The sequence below is a fragment of the Ictidomys tridecemlineatus genome, unplaced genomic scaffold (assembly GCF_052094955.1).
Source record: "Ictidomys tridecemlineatus isolate mIctTri1 unplaced genomic scaffold, mIctTri1.hap1 Scaffold_52, whole genome shotgun sequence".
Lineage (NCBI taxonomy): Eukaryota > Metazoa > Chordata > Mammalia > Rodentia > Sciuridae > Ictidomys > Ictidomys tridecemlineatus.
This window is the reverse complement of record NW_027523416.1, coordinates 589,830-611,597: the sequence shown is the minus strand read 5'-3', so window position 1 is coordinate 611,597 and position 21,768 is coordinate 589,830.

Below are 21,768 nucleotides of genomic sequence, written 5' to 3'. Positions count from 1 at the left end.
TCAACACAGATTGGGTTATTGGCAGAGGTGAGCTTATAAAGTAGGAGGTGAATCCAGAAAGACAGCAGCCAGGGCCAATTCATGAGAGAATAGTTAAGCCATGTGAAGCAGTTTTGAATTTTATTGTACACCCAGTGGGGAGCCACAGAAGATGAGGAAACCAAGGCTTGGAATTTTTATAAACTAGTAACAACATTTATTTACGTGGAGGGAAAGAAGGCAAATTTGTACTGGAGGTTAATATCCCGATGGCATTGTGTCCAGCAAAAATGATCTTCAATTATGAGCAGTTGATTATTTCTTTTTCATGGCCATTGTATGCTTTTTTTGTGGGAGGGGGGCTTTAGACATACTTTCTACTAATAAAACAGACCAGGCCAGAGCAAGCTGGTGGGACATACATTTGACCCCTATAAGGTGGTTTGATATGGTTTAGATATGTGGTATCCCCCAAAAGAAAGCTCTGGTGTGAGATACTGCAAGAATGTTCAGAGATGAAATGATTAGATCATGAGAGACGGAGCCTAATCTATGGATTAATCCAGTGATGTGGATTAAATGGGTGGTAACTACAGACAGGTAGCAGGAGGCTGGAAGAAATTCAGAAATTCAGACGCATGCCTTTAGGGTTTCTATTTGTCCTTCATGAACCAAGCTCTCTCTCTTTCTGCTCCCTGACTGCCATGCCCTGAGCTGCTTTCCTCTGACAGTCTTCTCCCGTGATGCTCTGCCTCACCCCAGGTTCAGAGCTATGAACTTGGATGGCATCTCTGAAACTTGAGCCCAAACAAACTTTTCCTCCTCTGGGTTGTTCTTACAAGAAGTTCTGGTCACAGCAAAGCAAAAGCTGATTAAAACAGTGTTGCAGAGTTAGGAAAATAAGGTAAATCGAAATCCATTTATGAATTCAAATCCATCATGGTAGAAGAACATGGGTAGAGCAGTGGTCTCAACTCCTGAGAGTGGGCAATAACTATGATTTCTCTACAACCACCTGTGGAGCTGACCAAAAGTATACTAGTTGCTCTTGTGGATAGTATGAGGACATCTTTATTTTCTCAAAAAAAGGTGGGGGGGGGCAAAGAAGACAAAAATAGTACTGATCTTCCTGTGTAGGAATCTGAACCCTTTAGAACCTCCAGTGTCTCCATGAACCCCCTTTAACCCTCACATTAATCTTGTGAAGTCATTAGAACAAATTTAGAACAAATATGTTCAGTTCTCTTTTGTAAAATAAGCAAACTACATTACTTTCTGAGGGCCACGTGGATTGCATTGGAATTTAAACCCAGGAATTGAAGCCCTAAACCCAGGGTGCTGTCTCCTTCCTATTTGTAGTGCATTCACAAACATTAGGTCAGAGAATCAGAGCCACTTTGGGTGTTTTAAGTATAAATCTATTTAATATAGGGAACTGGAGGGAGGAGTTTCATAAGACCCTTGCAAGGGTCAGGAAAGACATCAGAGAGGTATTGCTGAATTTCAGAAAATGTAGGAAGGAACTACCAATCTCAGTACCTGGAGAAAAGCCCTGTCAAAAGCCCCACCTAGGCCAGGCATGGTAGCACCCTCCTGCTATCCCAGCTGCTCAGAAGGCTGAGGCAGGGAGATTGCAAGTTTGAGGCCAGTCTGGATGCCTTAGTGAGACTTGGTCTCAAAAAAAAAAAAGGGCTAGGGATGAGCTATAGTACTGAGCTACAGTAGTATAGAATTCCCAAGTTCATAGCACTCCCACCTACTGCCTGATGAAGGCTGCACTGTGCGCACTTAGCTGCTCCTGGACAAGAGAATCATCCACACTTGCACATTACGGATCTCAAAATGCCCCTTCCTGGCAGAATCACACTGATTAGAACTGCTGGTAAGGGTATCTGGGAAAGTGGTTTCCAAGCTTCTACTCTCTGAGTTTCAAGGTTAAGTTCTAGAAAAGCAGATGTGATACTGAGTATTAGCAGACAATATGCAGCCTGTCCAGTTCTCAGCCAGAATAAAAGCCTATCAAGTGGGTTGTTAAAACCGAAGAGGGATTTTCCTATCTTGTTTCCTCCCACATACTCCTATGGTGGATCCGCTGCCTTGCCCTCTAATGAGGCAGCCAGGAAGAATTGAGTATCCCCTGAATGGGGAAATCAATGGGAAAGGAAGGGCAGAGGAAGATTCATTCCATACTAAGGTAGATCATCAGATGGTGAGTAGTGGGCAGAGGGCTGTGTGGAGACCTAAGCCTGTTCCAGGTAGGAGCCAAGGTAGGGTTGCAATTAGACAATAGCCTGTGCATTATGGGGTTCTTGGGAGCATTTGTCATAGTGTCTGTTTGGCACATAGTACATGCTCATGCAACATTAACTGTTATTAGAATGAGCTCAGGGAGTTGAACTAGCTATCAAGATACTCTTCGTTGAGTGATAGAATTCACTCTCTATAGTGCTTTATGCTGTGCAGAATCTTACTCCTGTGGCTGGATACAGAGGTTTTAACAGACTGCTTTCACCTCACACCTCATTATTTTTGTTACTGTTATCATCCTTGTTACTATTATCTCGTAAGTGCTCTACCATGTTATATCACATGTACTTTCCTTGCTGTTCTTCCTATAATTATAAAAATGCACAGCAAACCTATATGATCCTCTAGTGCAGGTATGCTCTATTTTGCAGATGAGGGAAACCAAAGATCAGGAAGTAAAAAGGGTTGTTGGTTCAAGGTCACCTTGTCAATTACTAAGGAGCTTGACCTCTGAATATCAGCTTTGGATGGACTGCAGGCAGTTAGGATACCATCTTGCACATGATGATTCTCCAAGGGCGCCCCCTCCCCCCCATTCCTCCAGTACCTAAGAATTGCAGGATCATTTACCGACATTCTTGACCTGCAGACATCTTACACATTCCCATGATTTTCTCTGGCTTCAAAACTTCTGATACAAACACACTTTAGAACATATCATGGTGGCTTTTCAGGTATATTTAACCATTTCTGCCCAATTACCCCTGGGGGGGATATAATTATTTTTCCTGACTCTGCAAGAATATCATGGTCTCTGTGTGACCATGGACAAACTCCTCAACTCTGCTGAGCCCCAATTTCCTCACCTACCTAATAACACTTAGGAACATGTGGCTGGTGCTTCATCTATGGAGAAACACCAGCCCAGCGCCTGGTAGATGAGAAAGACAGCTTTCCCTCATTTTCCCTCCCTCCTTCCCAGCCTCCTTCTTCCTTTATCTCCTGCTCCCTGTCAGTTTCAACACCGTCCTTCATCTTAAGCTGCCGTCTCCAACATCCCACAAACTTCGATGGCACTGAAAAGGACTAAAATAAAAACAAACATATTCTAGAGGTATCAAGCCACTATCGTGGCCTTGACCTTTACAAATGGGAACCCAAGAAGAAAAATGTTAATTTAACTCTGTGCCCTGTGAAAGGTTGAGACATTGGCCCAGGGTCTTGTGAAAGCCACAGATGTGGCCTGAGTGATGGATCTCTCTTCACGGCAGCAGATGACACTTCTGACCTGGGACCCAGAAAGACTCCGTGACCTTCCCTACCTCTTTCTCCCCACTCCCAGTCTGACTCTCTTATAGGTCAAGTTTTCATCCTCAACAGTCTAAGATGGGGGCCCCCATGATCCCCCCACCCCCCACTAGTTCTGACTATTACTCTTTAGCTGTGTGTTATTAGACAAGACATTTAGCTTCTCTGGGCTTTAGTTTTCTCATCTGTAAAATAGGGACACTAATACCATCAACCACATGGGTTCTCTGAACACACTGTTAAAATAAACCTGACAATCACAGTAACTGAGTATCTGCTACTTGTCGGGGCCTCCGCTAAGTCCTTTGTATCCATAAGACCTACCATAAAGCTGGTGCTGCAGAATCTGATTCACAGGTGAGGGACCCATTTCTCAGAAATAGTGTAGCTTTCCTTAAGGCAAATAGCTAGGAGGACTCCAACCCCCTTGGTCTTTTCCCTGGAATGCACCAATCCCCCCGCCCTAAGTTGTTTATTTACCTAATTCAACAATGCTCATCTAAAACTTACTACGTTACTGCCAGCCACTGTTCTAGGGAATTCTCAAGTACTAACTCAAGCTGTCATCCATGACAAGTCTTTGAGGTAGGTGCTCGTTCCATTTAAGAGGCAAGGAAACTGAGACATAGGGAGTTCAAGCAATGGGCAAGTTGCCCTAGGAAGTGTAGAGACAGAATCGATGTCAAGGAAGACTGGCTTCTAAGTCTAAGCTTGGGAACACCAAAGCCATGCCACAGTTGCCTGTACCTGGGCAGATGGCTGAGGCTTATACGCTGGAGGATGCTCTTAGCATCAGCCTCCACCCCTGTTCTCTGATTCGGGCTCTCTGCCTTGGATGTGGCTGGTACCATTCCCCCTCCCCCAAATTCTTTCTATTTTGGAAGAACAAGGAGAAGGGCACATGGCTCCAGCCCAGAGCAGATAGGGCTGAGCTGAGAAATTGGGGTGACCAGACGCCCGCACAGCACAGACTGCCTGGCCAGAGCAAGGGATGCTGCAGTCACTGTGATAGCTGGTGGTAACAGACTCTTTCAGGCCAAGACCTGCTAATACATTTTGTCACTTTGAAGACTGCCTCCAATTACACATTTTGGTCAAAGGCCGTGGTTTAAAATGTATTGCACTATACTTGACTAATCTCTTTCGTAAACTCAGGTAGTACATGCTGGTGAAATGTCAGAGCTAGAAGGATCTCTGGGAGCGTGGTCTGGGGCTTTCCACCCTTTACTCACCAGACTCCTAAATGAAGGAGGATGGGGACGTGACAGCCAAGATTATGCCTGCAGGGAGTGGCCAAGTTCCACTGGGCCAGTTGTGTGCTGTTGGATGCCCTGTTATTTTTTTAAAGACATTCTTCCCCAAATCCCAAAGGCAAGGACTCACATGGCTTTTTCTGTTGAATTTCAGAAGTGGGCTATGTTAGAATTCCTGGGTCTCACTGCGCCCTCTGCCTACCTCGTGCTCCCTTAACCAAGGGCCTGGGAACTCAGTGAAATTAGGGGTGTTCATGCTCTACATGATGTTAGAACCATGACTCCAGTTCTTTAGTAGAAGCTATCCTGGACATAACCCAAGACGTTCTCATTTTCAAAGGTTCATCCAAGATGTATCTTTGCAGCAGCTTCAATGCAATGTTCCTAATTTGCCATTTTTCTCCTGAAATGTTTTGCTCTTTACAGGTCTATAGAATCCTACATCCTTGGACAGGGTGGAGGGAGCATAATAGGTTTTTTAAATGATAACACCTAGATGTGGTGAAAGACCAGGGAAATAAGTGCTCGCGATACAGCTGATATAGAGGCAAGGCGTTACAGTCTCCAGGGACAATTTGGCAATGCACATCCAAACCTTTGAGATTAGCTGTATTATTAGATACAAAATCCCCACAGCTAGAAATGGCCACAAGGGTTCATAGACAAGATGGGGAAAACTGGAAAAATCCTTAAATGTTCGATAGAAAGGAATTTAGATAAATCATGGTTCATATATATAAGAAAAAAAGAAATATTTTATAATAATAAAATAATAGCATATGTAGCTCTTACTACTTGCCAGCTTAATTCATGATCAATGCATGTAACACAAAAATCCTATGAGGAAGATATCATTATTATGTCCACTTTATTGATGTGAAACTGAGACCCTGAGAATAAAAGTGACTTGCCCGTAGTGCTTCAGCTAGTAAATGGTAGAGCTGAGATATACATCCCAGCTGTCTGGCTCAAGAGTCTATACTGTTAACCACTAGGCTGCAATTCTTCTGGATGAACAGCTAGTAAATGTGTATATATGAACATAGGTGTGTGTATAAAAAGGGACTTGAAATCTATGCACCCACATGAATGAGGGATGATATGATTGCAAGTTTTATTTTTGTTTGTGCTTTCTTCTTTATGCTTTTCTATACTTTCCAAATTCACTTCAAGGATATTATTTTTGTTTAACTGGAAAAAATGTGGTGGATAATTTTTTTAAAATAAGTAAATCTAAGATGTGATGTTATCTAATTCCTTATCAAATGCATTTCTGTACCATCTCCAACAAGCAATAACTTGACCCTCATTTGAACTGCTCTCTGGACAAGGAGCTCTTGGATCTGGCTTTAGGAAGCTAGTTTGGTCTAAGAATGGAGGGGAAGGTGACCTTGGGATTGTATATATGTGGTGCATCCCAGCCCACAATGGAGGAAACCAGTCAAAAGATTTGAGGCACAGGTGTAGGGATGCTGAGAGCTTCAGGGGGTAGCTTGATGAGTGACAAAACCCCCCAGCACAATGAAGGTGACAAAATCATTCATGGCATTGGCTTCTGTCTCATTTATTTCACAGCCTGTTGCTGAAATCATTCAAGAGACAGGTTTCTGGTGAACAAGATGAGGACTCCCATCTTTAAAGAAGTCACCCTGAAAAGTGTAAGATGCCATTTTTCAACGACAAAAGTGGCAAATAAATAAATAAATAAATACAACCCACTGCAGGTGAAGTGATGGAGCCTTCTCCTCTACTGAAAGAGAGAACATAAAGTGGTGTAACATCCAGTAGGACAATTTGTCAATATTTATCAAAATTAAATGAGTGCTTTCCATTTAGCTCAACAACCTCGTCAGCCAGGAACCTGCCTGATGAATATAAGCACAGAAATATTCAGTACTATCATTACGAGATTGGTTGTAATAGATAAAAACAATATTGGAAGCAAAGTGTTCTTCCGTAGGGGTCGCACTAAATAAATTATGGTGCCACCATATGGAGTGTTCAGAAGACATCAACATTGTGAGAGAGAGAGACCCACACGTGCCAATGCGGGGAGATCTTGATGCAGTCTTATTAAGTGACAAAAAGCTAAATACTGAACTGAATCTTCACGAAAGGAGACTATTGATGTACATATATACGCAGGCTGGAGTATACTCATGGCTTTTCTCTCCCCCCAAAAAGAAACTAAAAGGAACTTTTCCTACACTTTTTAAAAAGAAGCCACCTTTGAGCAGAAGGGCTGCAGGAGTAAGGAGGGAATTTTATGTTCATCTTGTGCCTATTTTGTTTGAATGCTCCATTATATGTTAGTGATTGTTTTTCCCAATGGAAGCAGGGGTTATCTAGGAAATTGTAGACCATTTTTTTTATTGTTGGTTTTCTCTCTATCTATAACAAACAGAACACTCTCACACACACCCTAGTGTCATCTTATTTTCTAAAATAACAGAGACTGCTCCTCCAAGGCTCTCAGGTACCCACTTTCTCCCCTCAAAGTCAAACACACAACCTGTCTGCACTTGCTATTCCTGGGTCCTGTCCCTGTTGTCTGCCCAATTGGTCTCCTAACCCCTCTTGGTCATGAGTCACTGCTCCCGATTCCAATTTAGGACTAGAAGAAATGATGGACTTTTACAGGAAGCCAGTTCAATATCAGGGTATGCATCAGAGTATGCTATAATAACAAATAAACCTTAACAGCTTGATGATATTGAAGTTTAATTCTTGCTCATGGTGTGACGTGATGTGATTGTGCTCCTCTCCTCCATATGGTGATGCAGGGGTTGAGGCTGTACCCACCTGTGTTTCTGCTCTTTTGTGGCTTCAGGTTTGTCCCAGCATGAAAGGAATCTTTTCCCTAAGCTATCTTTCTGGTACTTAGCCAGGATCCCCAAAATGCTATTTCATCATCTTTTTATTCATCGAAGCCCTCAGAGTTCTTCCCTCACTCCTGTACTACAGCCATGTCTGCAAACCCTGTGTGATGATGGATTTTTATCTGTCAACTTGACAGAGCCACTGTGTGCCCAGATATTTGGTCAAACACTATTCTGGGTGTTTCTGTGTGTGGAAGGCTGGGATGTATGTCTGGATGACATTAACCTTTGAATCAGAAGACACTAAAGCAGATTGTCCTCCCTAGTAAAGGTGGGCCTCATCCAATTTTTTGCAGCCTGAATAGGATAAAAGCTGAGTGACAAATAGCTACCTGTCTTCAGGCTGTGAAATCTGTCTTCTCCTGCCTCCACCTTGGACTTGGACTAGAACTGACATCAGTGCTCTTCTGGTCCTTGAGGGTTTGGATTCAGATTGGAGCACTATTATTGGCTCTCCTGGGTATTCATTTTGCTGCCTGAAGATCTTGAACTTCTCAGCTTCCAAAATCACATGATCCAATAACAAATATGACTGTGTGTGTGTATGTGTGTGTGTGTATGTGTGTGTGTGTGCACGTTCACGCATATGTCTGTGACTTTCTCTTGGTTCTGTTTGTCTGAAGAACCCAGAGTGATGCTTCCTTTGTGACACTGCCACTGCTTTCCACTAGAGCAGCCAAAGAACACTTCTCCACTCCATGGAGTTTGCCATGAAGTCATGTGACTTTCTCAGGAAAATGGAACATTAGTGGACACTAGATAAGCAGAGACCGTCACTGCTCCTTCAACAGGGACCCACGTGTAAGGGTACATGGAATAAACTTGAATCTGGATTGACTTAACCCAGCTTATCTCATCCAAAATTAGCCAAAACTCAGCCTATCAACAGACCAGTGAGCAAAAGAATAGAGTCATGAATTGCTTCATGATGGGAATATGTTCTGAGAAATGCACTGTTAGGTGAGTTCATCACCATGCCAATATCACAGAGGGTGCTCACACAGACCTCCATGGCATAGCCCCTGCACACCTAGGCTATATGGTACAACCTATGGTCCTAGGTTACAGATCTGTACAACGTGCTCCCATACTCAATATTATAGATGATTGTTACACAATGGTAAATATTTGTGCCTCTAACCATAGAAAAAGGACAGTAAAAATACAGTATAAAAGAAAAAAAATTAATGAACCTGGTGTGGCAATCCACTCCTGTAATCCCAATGGCTCAGGAGGCTGAGGAATGTGGATCACAAGTTCAAAGCCAGCCTCAGCAACTTAGTGAGGCCCTTAAACTTAGCAAGACCCTGTCTCAAAATAAAACCTAAAAAGGGTTGGGGATGTTGTTCAGTGGTCTAGTGCCCCTGGGTTCAATCCCTGGTACCAAAGGGGGAAAAAAGAGATAAAAATAATGGTCCAACGACATAGGGCCTCGTGAAGTCCCAGCACACATCCACGCACACTGGGCACTTTGTAAACACTGTACATTTAAGTGACCACAAAGTCACTAAAGAATTATTTTTTCAATTAAAAATCAACTTCACTGTAACTTTTTTTAACTTTAAAAACTTTTTAATTTTTCAAAAGCTTTTTGAGACTTTTATAATGACACTTTGTTTAAAACAGATTGTACAACTGTAAAAAACATCTTCCTTATACGTTTATTCTATATGTTTTTATTCCATCTTTTAATGTACTCTTTAATTATTTTGACTTTCCAAAGACTAAAACACACACATACTCATTACCCTAGGACTCTGCAGGGTCAGTATCAGAACAACGGTCTTCCACTTCCACATCTTGTCCCACCAGGAGTCCTTCATAGACAGAGACTGGCATGGAGCTGTTGCCTCCTGTGATAACCAGGTCTTCTTCTGGAATCCACCCCCTCCCTCGAGGACCTTCTAAGGCTCTTTTTGAGCAGATATCACTCTTTTCAGAAATATGTTCATGGTGGTTTGATGGTTGGTTTTCTTCTTTCCTGGTAGATTTTCTGTAAGCAGATAAGATTCCTTGAACATTCCTCTCCATCCATGAAAACCCTTTGGTGTTGGGGTCCATGTATTCAGATATTTTGGGGAGCTTGCTGAGGTCTGCAGAAGTTTCTACTAAACTCTTGACTGAATTCCCTTGAGGGTTCTTTTCTTCTCCTGCACTTCCTTTTCTCTTGCCTCTTCATTAGCTATGCATTCACTAAGTGATCAGAAATTTTCAGCCCTATGATAATCTTATGGGATGGCAATTGTACCTGTGATGTATCGTTGACCACAACATTGCTTAGAGTTGCATGATTGTGATTATTGTTGTAAGCCATGGAGTCACATCCCCAGCCCTATTTTGTATTTTATTTAGAGACAGGGTCTCACTGAGTTGCTTAGCACCCTGCTAAGTTGCTGAGGCTGGCTTTGAACTCACGATCCTCCTGCCACCACTTCCCGAGCTGCTTGGGATTACAGGCATGTGACACTGTGACAGGCCTAGAATCCCAATTTCAAAGAAAGCATGAAACATTCAAAGCCTGGGTCCAAGGACTTCTGAAAAATCCTCTCGTGAACAACTGAAGCTCAGAGTGGGCAGGGTTGTGCCTGAAGTCACTAAACATTGACCAGAGCCTAGGTTTCCAGAGCTAAAGACAGAACTTTTTCATGACAAGATAGCTACCATCCAGCACAGACCCAAGGGATGCTGGGGTATTGATTTGGTCAGGAAAGTGGGGAATGAATGAAAAAGGGACACAGAAGAGACTGGAAGGGATACATGAGACAGCAGAGGCTATAAGCAGCTTTCTATTTACTCAGTTAGCTTGAATCTTGGTATCTAGCAGTTTGTGGGTCTCTGCTCAGCTACAGCACTGATTCTCAGAAACCATCCTCGTGATAAACCAGATTCCTGGACGCCTGGAGGAAATGGCAGACTCTCTGTGCTGATTTCCCAGGCACCATTTGTATGGCATACCCTTTATTTCCTGCTCTTTGCTTGCTGTGCCTGTTGTTATATCCAAAAGCCTCAAGCTACTAGGGAAAGGAGCCCAGGGCATGAGGCAACATGGAGAAAGAGAGAATAACATCTGCTTCTTCTCTGATCCAAGCACGCATCCTGATGTGTGGGCAGGTGTGTGCATGTGCCTCTGTCAGGGTCCTGCAGGAGAGATGGCAGGTGCACTGACTCCATCTGTCAGGAGAGGGTGCCAGCACTCAAGTGGAGCTCACCAGGAGGAAGCCAGGGTCAGCCAGGAGGGCTCTGATCCTTCCTAAACCTCCTCTATCTGGTTTCCTTCCTCAGCCTCTCTCTTCTTCCCCCATTCTTGCCTTCTTGATTTTTCTTCTCTTTGCTTCCTTCAACATTTTATCTCCACTTCGCATTCTTTTTCTTTTCTCTCCCCTTCTCTTTCTCATCATGTGTCCCATAGATAAGGAATAATCTTCTCTAGAGGATGCAAGGCTGAACAGAGTAGCCTCTGCTTCATGATGCATATATTCCAGAAGGGATAACAGCTGAAACCAAATACAAAAATGAATCTATAATTGCAAGTTGTGATAAAATCAATGAAGGAAAAAAGGGAGATTTCACAGTAGGGAATTGGTGGGGAAATCTAGTTTAGAATCTGGTGCAGGAAGGTCTCTACTGAAGGGCTATTTAACCTGATGCTCAAAGAAGAAACAGGAAGAAAAGAATTCCAGGCAGTAGAGCCAGTGCATGTGAAGGAATGTCCTTGGAGTGCTCGGGGAACTGGAGGGAGGCCAGAGAGACCATGGCTCAGAGACCACAAGGAGATTATTGGGGCCGCAGGAGCTAAAACATCTGGTATTTGTGGTTTATCCCAAGGGCACGGGAAGCTGGAAAGCTGTTGGATTTCACTTAAGCAGAGGATTGACATGATTCAGCTTTACCTTATAAAAAAATACATTTGGTAACCTTTAGCAAGATGGATTGGAGGGAGGGCTGTTAAAATCCAGTCATGGAAGTTCAAAGGGAAGGTGAAGGTGGTGGAGCTCCATCCTTGGAGAAAAGTAGACAGAGTCAAGACATGTCTTTGCAGCACTTTGATATTCATGAAGGCTTTGCCTAACCTGCACCCCCACACTCTCTGAACTCCCAGTATCCCTGACCTCCCCATTCTGACCTCTCAATGTGATACACTTGTTGCTTTAGCAGAGATTCCAGGTTGGCACTAAAGGATAATAACATCATACCCTTGATCTTTAGGTTAAAGAGCCAAGATGACGAAAGACCTGCAAGGAAATGAAATTAGGCTGAACCAAGTAGGGGCAGAGCAAGGAAGAAAGCATGTAGTGATGATGAGGGCCCCTGTAACCCATTGTATGCTCACCTAACTCAGAGAGGCAGGGTCAGCACAGAAGTCTCCCCTCCCCACCACACACACCCTGATATTTTTAGGATCTTAGAGAAAAAAAGATAAGTGTTGGTTCCCAGGTGAGACCCAAGAAAGTAAACAGAGTCTCAGAGTTCACCCATGTTCCATCAGCCTGGTGCTGGGTCTTAGGGACCCCCAGGCACTGCCAATCTTGGCAGGAAGACAGCTCCTGTGCACTACCCACTCACGGAATTTCAGACAAGTTGAGTGGCGGAACTGAGTTCATCCAATTAAAATTCTCAGATCTTGCTTTTTGTACTTATGACTTAATGATTGGAAAAATGCCCCAAATGCAGGAGTCTTTTCCAATATCCCCAAGACTCGCAATGAACCCCAGAACCTGGGGCCCTCAGGGAGGAACACTGGATTGGGAGAAAAGAGACTCTGCTTCAAATTCAAATCTGCCCCATGCTGAGATGATTCCAAACCTCCTGACCTCTCTGAACTTCGCTCTTGCCCTGTGATATGGGGCAGTAAAATAAACCTGACCTCCCTCAGAGGGATAGTGAAAAATCACTAGAAATAAACCCATGGGGAAATTACATGATTCTATGATCACAGAGTGTTCTGTTTAGAGGGGCTCAGCTGCCACCATGCTAAGAACACTGAGCTCAACTTTGAGAGTTCTAGCAGCTTCCTTTCCTTGACCTGATCCTTCTTCCCGTAACTCCTACCTATCAGTCTGCTTCAGCCCATGGGGATGCACAGAGCAAGCCCCATGCCTCTTGCCCCCACAGCTCTCAGACTGAAGGCACAACCAGGGACCCCCAAAGGCTTCCTCTCTTCAGGTGAAATCACCTCAGTCTCTCCAACAATTGCTGTTGGCCTTACATTTGAGTTCCTCACTCCTTAAATCTTCCTAGGGGCACTTTTGTTTGTTGATGTCCAAAGAAATATGGTACCCAGGTGACTCATGGGTTACCAGTTTTGCTCAGATTCCTATAGTGAGTGCACCAATTATGGCACTGATACCCTCCCTTGGCTGGAGGGTATCATGCCAGGAGTGAGGGAAAGGAAGATCAGGTGGGTATGTTACAAGAGTGGGCCCAGAGCCTGCTCTGGTAGATGGTCTTCATGTGAATGTCCTCCCTCAGGTTGATGTCTCCTCCTGATTCATATTCACCCAGGAGGATGCATTTGGGCAGAGAGAACCCAGAGAGCTCTTCTGCTCACACTGGATCTTTGTCCCCACTTGATGCTCAGGCTATTCCATGCTCCCAGGATACTGTGATCCCAATTGTGATGGTTATCATTCCAGGAGCATCTTAGTTTTCTGTAGGATGCTCAGCCATTTCCCCACTGGGCCAAACCAGAACCCAAGACCGTGTTTCTGGACATGCTCCTGGAATCTGCAGAAGAGCTCTGCTGCTCTCAAATGGCACTTTTGCGGCATAGTGCCACACACCATGGGGAAGAGATGGAGGTGCAGGCCCTCAGCATAAGCCTAGAAGGCTCTGTGAGGACAGGATGGGATTGGATGAAAATGTGAAGTTGGCAGAGAGGTTCTCAGAACCTCCAGACCCTACATGGGTATGCTTCACCCCTTCAGTGACAGCTTACCTTCCCTGGGGGTGGTTCCTCGTCTGTTTCAACGTGTGCTCTGGAACTGGTCGGTTTCAGTGTGGTCAACTTAGCCACTTGCTGGTTGACCATGCATGCCTGCATCAGCAAGTGCCTCTCAACTGCCCAGTATGTGCCTAGTACTCTACTACATACTGGGATAAATGGGGCACTAAGACAGTCCTTACCCTCAAGGACTTCAGAGTTTAGAAAGAGAAGCAATACAGACCGTATTAATACTGTACTAAGGATAAGTTGGGGAGCAGTGGGAAGCATCTTTAAGAACTCAGCCTTAACCTCAAGTGGGAGGGTAGGGATCTACATATGTGCCGCTGGCCATATGTCTGTATATATCGCAGCTCTTCACACAAGTCTCACTCTAGGGAGGACCCAAATAAAGCTGTGTGGAGTGACTCGCATGCTCTCTGCACCCAAGCTCTAAGCCTCAGTGATTCTAGAAGGTTGTTGCCAACTTGCCAGATGTGAGAGTCTGATTCTAAAAAGTATTCAATAGAACTGAAATGCATTGGAAACCAGGACTGCCATTGTCCTCGTGGCCTGTTTCAAGAGCTGACTTTTATTCTTCCCTCTGTTGGCCCGATCAGCTCATGCTTGCAACCTGGTCCCCAGGCCCACTGACTGATGGCAAATATTTCAGATCTGGAACAGCTCATTGGTGGGAGCCAGGAAGAATAATAACAGCTCCTGACAGTCTTTCATGGTTTTCCCTAAATGTACCTTCCTGTACCAAAAAAAAAAAAAAGTTTAATAAAAATATGGATTAAAGTGGAGACTGGGAGCAGGAAATCAATGGCAGTCTTGCAGCTGTTAGTGTAATACTGATACCTGTGCTGCTTGCTTGCTCACTGGGGAGGGGAGAGAGGCGAGTTCAGAGGCCTGGGGAGAGAGGGAGCACAGCATCCTGGGAAGGAGTGTTATGCCTGAGACAGGAGGGATGGGCTCAACCACATGTCAAGGCTGCCAGGGAACCAGTCTGGGCTCTCATTGCTCAGTGCCCAACCAACCTGCTGGTCTCCCAGCCTGCTCTGCCCCCAGTCACCCCCAGAGCTGAAAAAGACTGTACCTTGCTTCCTTCCCTGAAGACTCCAATTTACCTCCCATCCCAGGGGGAGGCAAGGGACCTGAGTCAGGGAATGCTGAGTCCTCTGTTTGCAGGGGATGGAGAATCTCCTTGACTGATTAGTGTTATTGATAGTATGGTCTATGCCTTAGCTTTATTATTATATGTAAATCAAAAGTTTTGCATGCAAAGCAAGAACATACTAGTTTTTTTTTACTTGCTGCTGAATTATCACTATATTTAAGTTAAAAAATAAGTTGGTTTTAAATACATGGAATATCAGCTCAGCAGCATAAAGCATGTTAATTACATGGGATTTTTTTTGTATTCCTTAAAGCAGCCCCCCAAATTCCTCTAATGAAGCTTGTTTTGCTACCTTTCTGTGCATTTGATTGCTGAATAATTTGAAAGCAGTTAAAAAAAAGTCAACTTTAAAAGTTTTCTACAATTCAGACTTTATATCCCTCAGACCAGGCACCTCCACCACTACTCTGTTTGCATATGACTCTGTTTGCATATGTAGTGGCTTTTCAAAAAGCGCTATTGTTGAGACAGGCCTTTTGCTCCTGGGCTCCCCCAGGGCAGAAACCCATTACTATCCTTGCGAACTGCAGCTAGGTCTCTGGCCAAGCGGGCAGGCACAGAAGGCACCAACTGCCCAGTGTGAGATGATAAATATGGATTAGATCTGTGCAAGCCGCAGGATCAATTATGGGAACATGCGGCTAAATCAGCTTCTAGCCATCAGAGTGTTGTGTTTCTGCTGGAAATTTTGAGTCTACCTGGGTTCCTCAGGAGAGTGTGTGTATGTGGTGGTGGTGGGGACACAGTTATAGGAGTTCAGCCATCTCTTTTCCAGGAGATATGAGCTGAGAGTTCTAGAACAGGCTCTGCTTTGAACTAGTTTTGTAGCTTTGCAAAAATCATTCCTTCCTCTTCCTGTGAGTCTCTGTATCCCATCTATGAAATGAATAGGTTTGGGAAGGAGATTTTTTTTTCACTGGAGCCCCATCCCTGAAGAATCTGACTCCAAAGGCCTGGGGTGGGGCCTGGGTCTTTTTATAGAGGTCCCAGGTGGCTCTGATGTGGGCCTCCTCCCACCCTGAAGGCCCCTCCAGGCTCTCACTCTTCAGGCTGCTCAGTGCCCAACCTCCTCATCTCCCAGCCTGCTCTGCCCCCAGCACCCCCAGAGCTGAAAGTGCTCTACCTCACCTCCTTCCCCAAGGACCCTAACTCACCCTAGCCCTCAGGTGGGTGCCCTGGACTGAGCGCTGCTGGATTCCAGAGTGACGTCATTTATATCCATCCCCGCACTTCCCAACCATCCATCCACCGTTGTTTTGCACATTGACCTGAGTTCTCCTTTAGGTCCAAAGAGGATGGGAACAAAGTTTCTTGATCTAATGAATAGCAAACATGGGCGTCACTTGCACCATGCCCAAGGAGCCAGGTGAGGGTCCCCTGTCTAGGCTGAAGACACGCTTTGTCATTACCTGCTCAACAAGTTCACTCCACTTCTTCCCTATCTGCTCCCACTCTTTCCTCCTTTCTCCTTCCTCTAGCACCCAGGAAACTCCTATGGGAAGAAGCTTGAAGCGAAGGGGTTGGAGTCAAGCCAATGAGCGCCCCAATTCTGAGTGGGTTTATCACCGGGGGCTCTGTCTGACTGAGGTGCTGTCTACCTCCAACCCACTTTCTTCAGAACCTGCCACCCGCCTGCTGCAGACTATACATCACACTGGCTTCCTCTTCTTCTTGGCTGCAAAGCTAGACTACATTTCCCAGAACCACCTGCTGTCAGCTAGGTCATGTGACAGTTCTGGCAGAGGGCTGTAGCCTATTTCTAGATCTGGCCATAAAAGCCCCCAAGTGACCCTCTACTCTACTTCAGTGTTTGCTGACATTGATCTGGAAGCCACCAGACAGACCCTTTATCAGCCTGGGTCCCTGAGCATTTCTTCATTCCCTTTACCTTTAATAATGCTGATTAGACTTTATGCAGAGTGGGGAATACACTTTTACTGAGTTAAATCACCAATATTTGGGAATTTATCTTTTATAACAGCTATCATTGCTTTAATATCTAACCCATATAGACAGTCAGGCCAGACCTTTATCCCAAGGGAAGGATCTAGAATCCAGTTCTGGTTTCTCCTTATTTAGATGCAATACTTGAAGTTAACCAGGACCCATATCTATGGTTAGACATATGAATGGACCAACCCCTCACTTTTCGATGCATTTCTTTTCTTTCTTGTCCATTTCTCCCTGAATCTGCTTTGCTGAGTGCTGAACCAGGCCAGCTCAGTCCCTGGCAGAACCTGTGGGCCATACCCACTGAGTACCTCTTTCCAGGATTCGCAACCACTGCCCCCTATGCAGACTCACCTAAAGTTAATTGTGCCTTTGTGTTAGGATCATGCTCCTTCCATGCAGTGCTTAGTCACAGGAGCCACTATTGGGAGTCTTAATCAGGCTCATCAGCCATGGGAGGGAGGAGAGAGAGGTGACTGGCACCTCTCCCCTTCAGATGCTTGCATCCTGGGACAATCCATACAAGCAACCCATTGAGGATTCTAAAGTAAGCTTTGGAGGAAAAATGCAGATGAAAAGTGCAGAATAGAAGTATAGAGCAGGAAGCATTGAATTTTCATTTAACCATTGTTTCCTTAAGGCTGGATTAGCCCCACTGGTAGGCTATAGCAGTGAGACAAAAGGGATCCCACACCTGGACGGAGGGATCCCCACCTGGACAGAGGGACCCCCACCTCAAAGGATCTGAGTCAGGAGATGCCCATCTGTCTGCAATCAGTGAGCAGCCAGTAGGAGGTATAAGAGGTGAGATCAGAGAGGTCTTTGGTGGGAGACACAGCTCACACAGGACTCTGTAGTGTGGGAGCTCGGGGACCATTCGAGCTGTCTCCCTCAGAAAGAAGCCAGCGTGTGACTTACCCAGGAGCAGGATTTCTCTGGCCCCTGTGCAGAAACCAGATGACAGCAAGGGAGAAGCAGGGAGATGCAGGAGCCCTAAGGAGAGATGCTGGGGCTGGGACAGGGTGGTGGCATTGAAGAACTGGTGAGATTCTGACATAGTTCAAAGGAGGAATCCACCAGGAGGGACAGAGGAGAATAAGAGGTTGTATGAAGATTTTCAGCCTGAGAAGCTACAGAAAGGATCAAAATGAGGGAAGAGCAGGGAGTCTGAGCCATTTTTCTGAAAGAGTGGTAGAAGATCAGGAAGGAGACAATGAGGGGCCAGCACCTTCTCCACCCAGAGCACAGGCAAGGCCTGCTCCCCAGGCTCCGAGCCTCCTGGGTACAGAACACCTGTCTTCCCTTCACCGGTGACTCCTTCGAGTGCTGCTGGGGAGAGAGCCCTGGATCTGGAGCCATGCTGGCCTGTGTCCAACCCTGTGCTTTACACATCCCACCACATGGCCTCAGCCAACTGTCTGTCACTCTCCCAGCATGTTTCCACACCTATGCTAGAGCTCCTCCACATGAGCCAGCTGTCATCCAGGGATGTGGACCCTGGGCCTCAGCAGCTCTGGCTAGAGACCTTGGAACCCTGTTATTCTGGTGAGTGCTCAGAATAAGGCAGCCTCACACTGACTTGGAGACATGTCCACTCTAGTCTCTACCTTGTCAGCCTCACTCACCAGCCTCCGGGGGTGCCCTGCCCAGCTGGTTGTGGACTGCCCATGTGTCAGGTCATGTGTGTTGAGTAAGGAGGTCCCAGAGGTGTCTAGAGAATGGCCCTTCCCTTCATTTGTTTCCCAGACAGGCAAGCTTGCCCCTTGCAAGCACAACATCCTCTAATTCTGGACCTACCCCACTCATGATGGTATTTCACTCATATTTCCAATTTTTTAAAATGTGTCCAAAAGTGAATTTATATCCACGATCTTCTTGACCCCCTCCCATAATTAGAGCAGATGTCAGGACTCCCATTTGGAAACTGTCTGGTTTCAGTTTTTTCCTCTATGAAGAGTTGAACTGAGCCAGGTATGGTGGCACATGCCTGTAATTCCAGCTACTGAGAAGGCTGCGGCAGGAGGATTGCAAGTTCTAGGTTAGACTTAGCCACTTAGCAAGACTGTATATCAAAATAAAAAATAAAAATGGCTGGGGATATAGCTTAGTGGTAGAGCACACCCCTGGGTTCAATCCCCACTACAGAGACAGAGAAAGAGAGAGAGAGAGAGGGGATTGGTGATTGCTGTCAGTTCTGAGTTTCTGTGACTCTAACACACACACACACACACACACACAGACACACACACCGTGGAGCAGATGGTCACATGTACATATGCTGGCATGACTGTGGATTTTGTGATATGCACAAATATAGTCCAAATGGTGGTGTGTATTTCCAGCCAAACACACTCTTGCACACCCTGTAGATAGTTTTGGCCTTTCTGACAAAGCTCCAGAGAGGGGTGGAACTAGATAGTTTTCAAAATTGCTGACATGTTCTGAATTTCATTCTTCCTTGTCCTATGGGCACCAAGGTCTCTCACAGCTTAGCACAGGTGTACATCCAACCCTGAAATTCCAGGGTCTGTAACAGACACTGAGGATATAAGAAATAAAAGATGCAAAGTCTATGAGCCAGCTAGAAAGGAAAAAAAGAGAACACATGACCAATACCAAGTAGAAAATAATGTGTGCACTTGCTTCTTCTCCCTGAGTAGTTTCCACTCGCATCTCTACACACAGTCCTTGTCCCAGAAAGCCACCTGAAGATGTGCTGTTCTATTGCATTCACATCCACAGGACCCCCAGGGCCTGCCTGCTGCAGGCACTGAAGGAAGCTCTAGCTGCATCATTGGCCTAGAGCGTAAGCAAGAACCTGCAAACACTCCATGTGAAACCCAGCCCTCCTGGTGGACACCATCTTGGTTGAACTGGTGGAAATGGAGAGGGTCTCAGAACTCGGAAATTTAGAGCAATGAACTGCAAGGGATGGGAGACCTACATTCGATCTCAAGGTGAGAAATGTGAGGATGACTCAGTGAGATATGCACCCTGACCACAAGAACAAGTCAGATCGATAGGCAATTTGACTATAGTCCCCAATGGCTTGCCACAGAGTTTAAAATTCCATTAATAGTCATTTTTCTTTCTTTGAGGTCTGTGAAGGCCTCTGTTGAAATGAAAGTTGTCCCAGGTGGAGGGGCACAGTTGGTCACCTGGTCACCATGGTTTCTTCTTTTGTAACCCCTCAACACAGATTTATAACAGATTCATAAATCAGTTTTTTTTAAAGGCACAACACAGAATTTTGAGTTAATGAGACACAGAATAGACATATTTGGAGAGAAGAATATCTGTGGATAAGGAATATTTGGAAGGCATCTTGCCATTGGATTTTGAGAAAGGAAAAAAAAGGAGAAGTCAAGGAAAGAAACGCAGATTACAAACAACAGCTAGAGTTAAGTGTCTGGAACAGAGGGAAGCGAGCTGGGAGGCCAGGTTCTGGAGTCCACCCTTCCTCTTACCTACTGTGCGGACCTGCAGGATTATTGCTTCTTTTTTCTGATATCAGTTTTCTCACCCCAAAATGAGGCACTGGGCAACCTGCCTGGAAGACAGACCAGGTTTGCCCCTCTGGCTATTATAATCACATCAACAAAGGAGTTCTGCATATTTATATAGAAATTTCTGTTTTGCAAACCTTGTTCACATTTTCTATACCCATATACCTGATTCTTATTGGAAAAGACAAGAGTTATGCACGGAGAAGAGATAGATCATTTCACAGAGCAGTGACATGCCATCTGTACAGGGGACCAGGACCATTATCTCTGCACACACAGTGTCATTAGATCCCAACATGAGTTGACAGATTCAAATGTATGAGGTAACATGTCTTTGGGGCCCTATGAGAAAGAGACCTGGAATCCACAGTAAGTGAAAAATCCCTTTGGCCACCTGTCAAGGTATTTCTCCCAGCCAGCAATCACATCTCCTTCCTGAAATAGCCCATGAGCATCCTCAAAGACATGTGAGATTTGTGATATGCACACATACAGTTCTTGGGGACCTTGATGATTACAAAATGACACGTCCACAATGGTTTCCTGGGGACAATCCACAGGTGTCCTCTGGGTCGATAGGAATGAGGTTCTGAAGCAACACAAGTCTGGTCTCTCTTGCCAGTCTTGTCATTAAGCCTTTGGCTGTATGCCTCTGATCCTTTGCCCAGCACTGCAATTGGAAATCTCTCATCCCATGAATGTCCATAGGGCACCGACTATGGCCAAGACTGAGGCTGAAGGTCCTGAGTCTTTCCAAGAGAACATCTCTGAGGTATATGACATTGTGCAAGTAGCTCCCTTGAGCTTGACTTCCTCACTTGTCAAGTGGGGTTGGCCCTGCACAGGACTGCTGTACAACTCACCTGGGACCATCTATGGGTACAGAAGTGTTTTCAAGAGCATAAGCTTCTCTCTTGCATGAAAGATGACTGGTGACCATGAACTTGGTATTGATATGGAGGAGGAAGAGAAGAAGAGAGAGAGAGTAGAACTCCTTTTGAAATCTGCCTCCCACGAGTTAGACAGGTCCCAATTTACTAATGAAGACACCACACCACAGGGCCTTACCATTAGACACAAATGTGCTTGAGAAGAATATTTTAGTGAAAGCAAACTAGGAGGATGAATTAGGTGGAGGGTGGGTGGATCATAAAAAAACCGCAAACAAATCACTCTCTTCGTGCCCCCACGCACTTTCCTCTCCTGCCTGTTATTTCAAAGTTATTTTGTTTTCTCCACGTACTTTCCAGGAACCAAAAAAAGAATGTGTGCACTTAGGTTTTACTCCCCCTTTAATTCTTTCCTAAACATTTAAATAAGAAAAACCTGTTTTCAAACTGAATCTGGACCTTCAACTCTGCAAACAAAATAAATCAAGCCACAAAGTCCTTGGTATGGCTCTGCTCTATTAGGAGAAGGAGGAGAGGGGAGAGGGAGAGGGAGGAGGGGGAAGCCCCCCACTCACAAGCAATCGATGAAAGCCCCAGAGAGACAGAGAGACGCTTGGTGGGCTAGAGCAGGGAGAGAATCAGAGCTCCAGGATCTG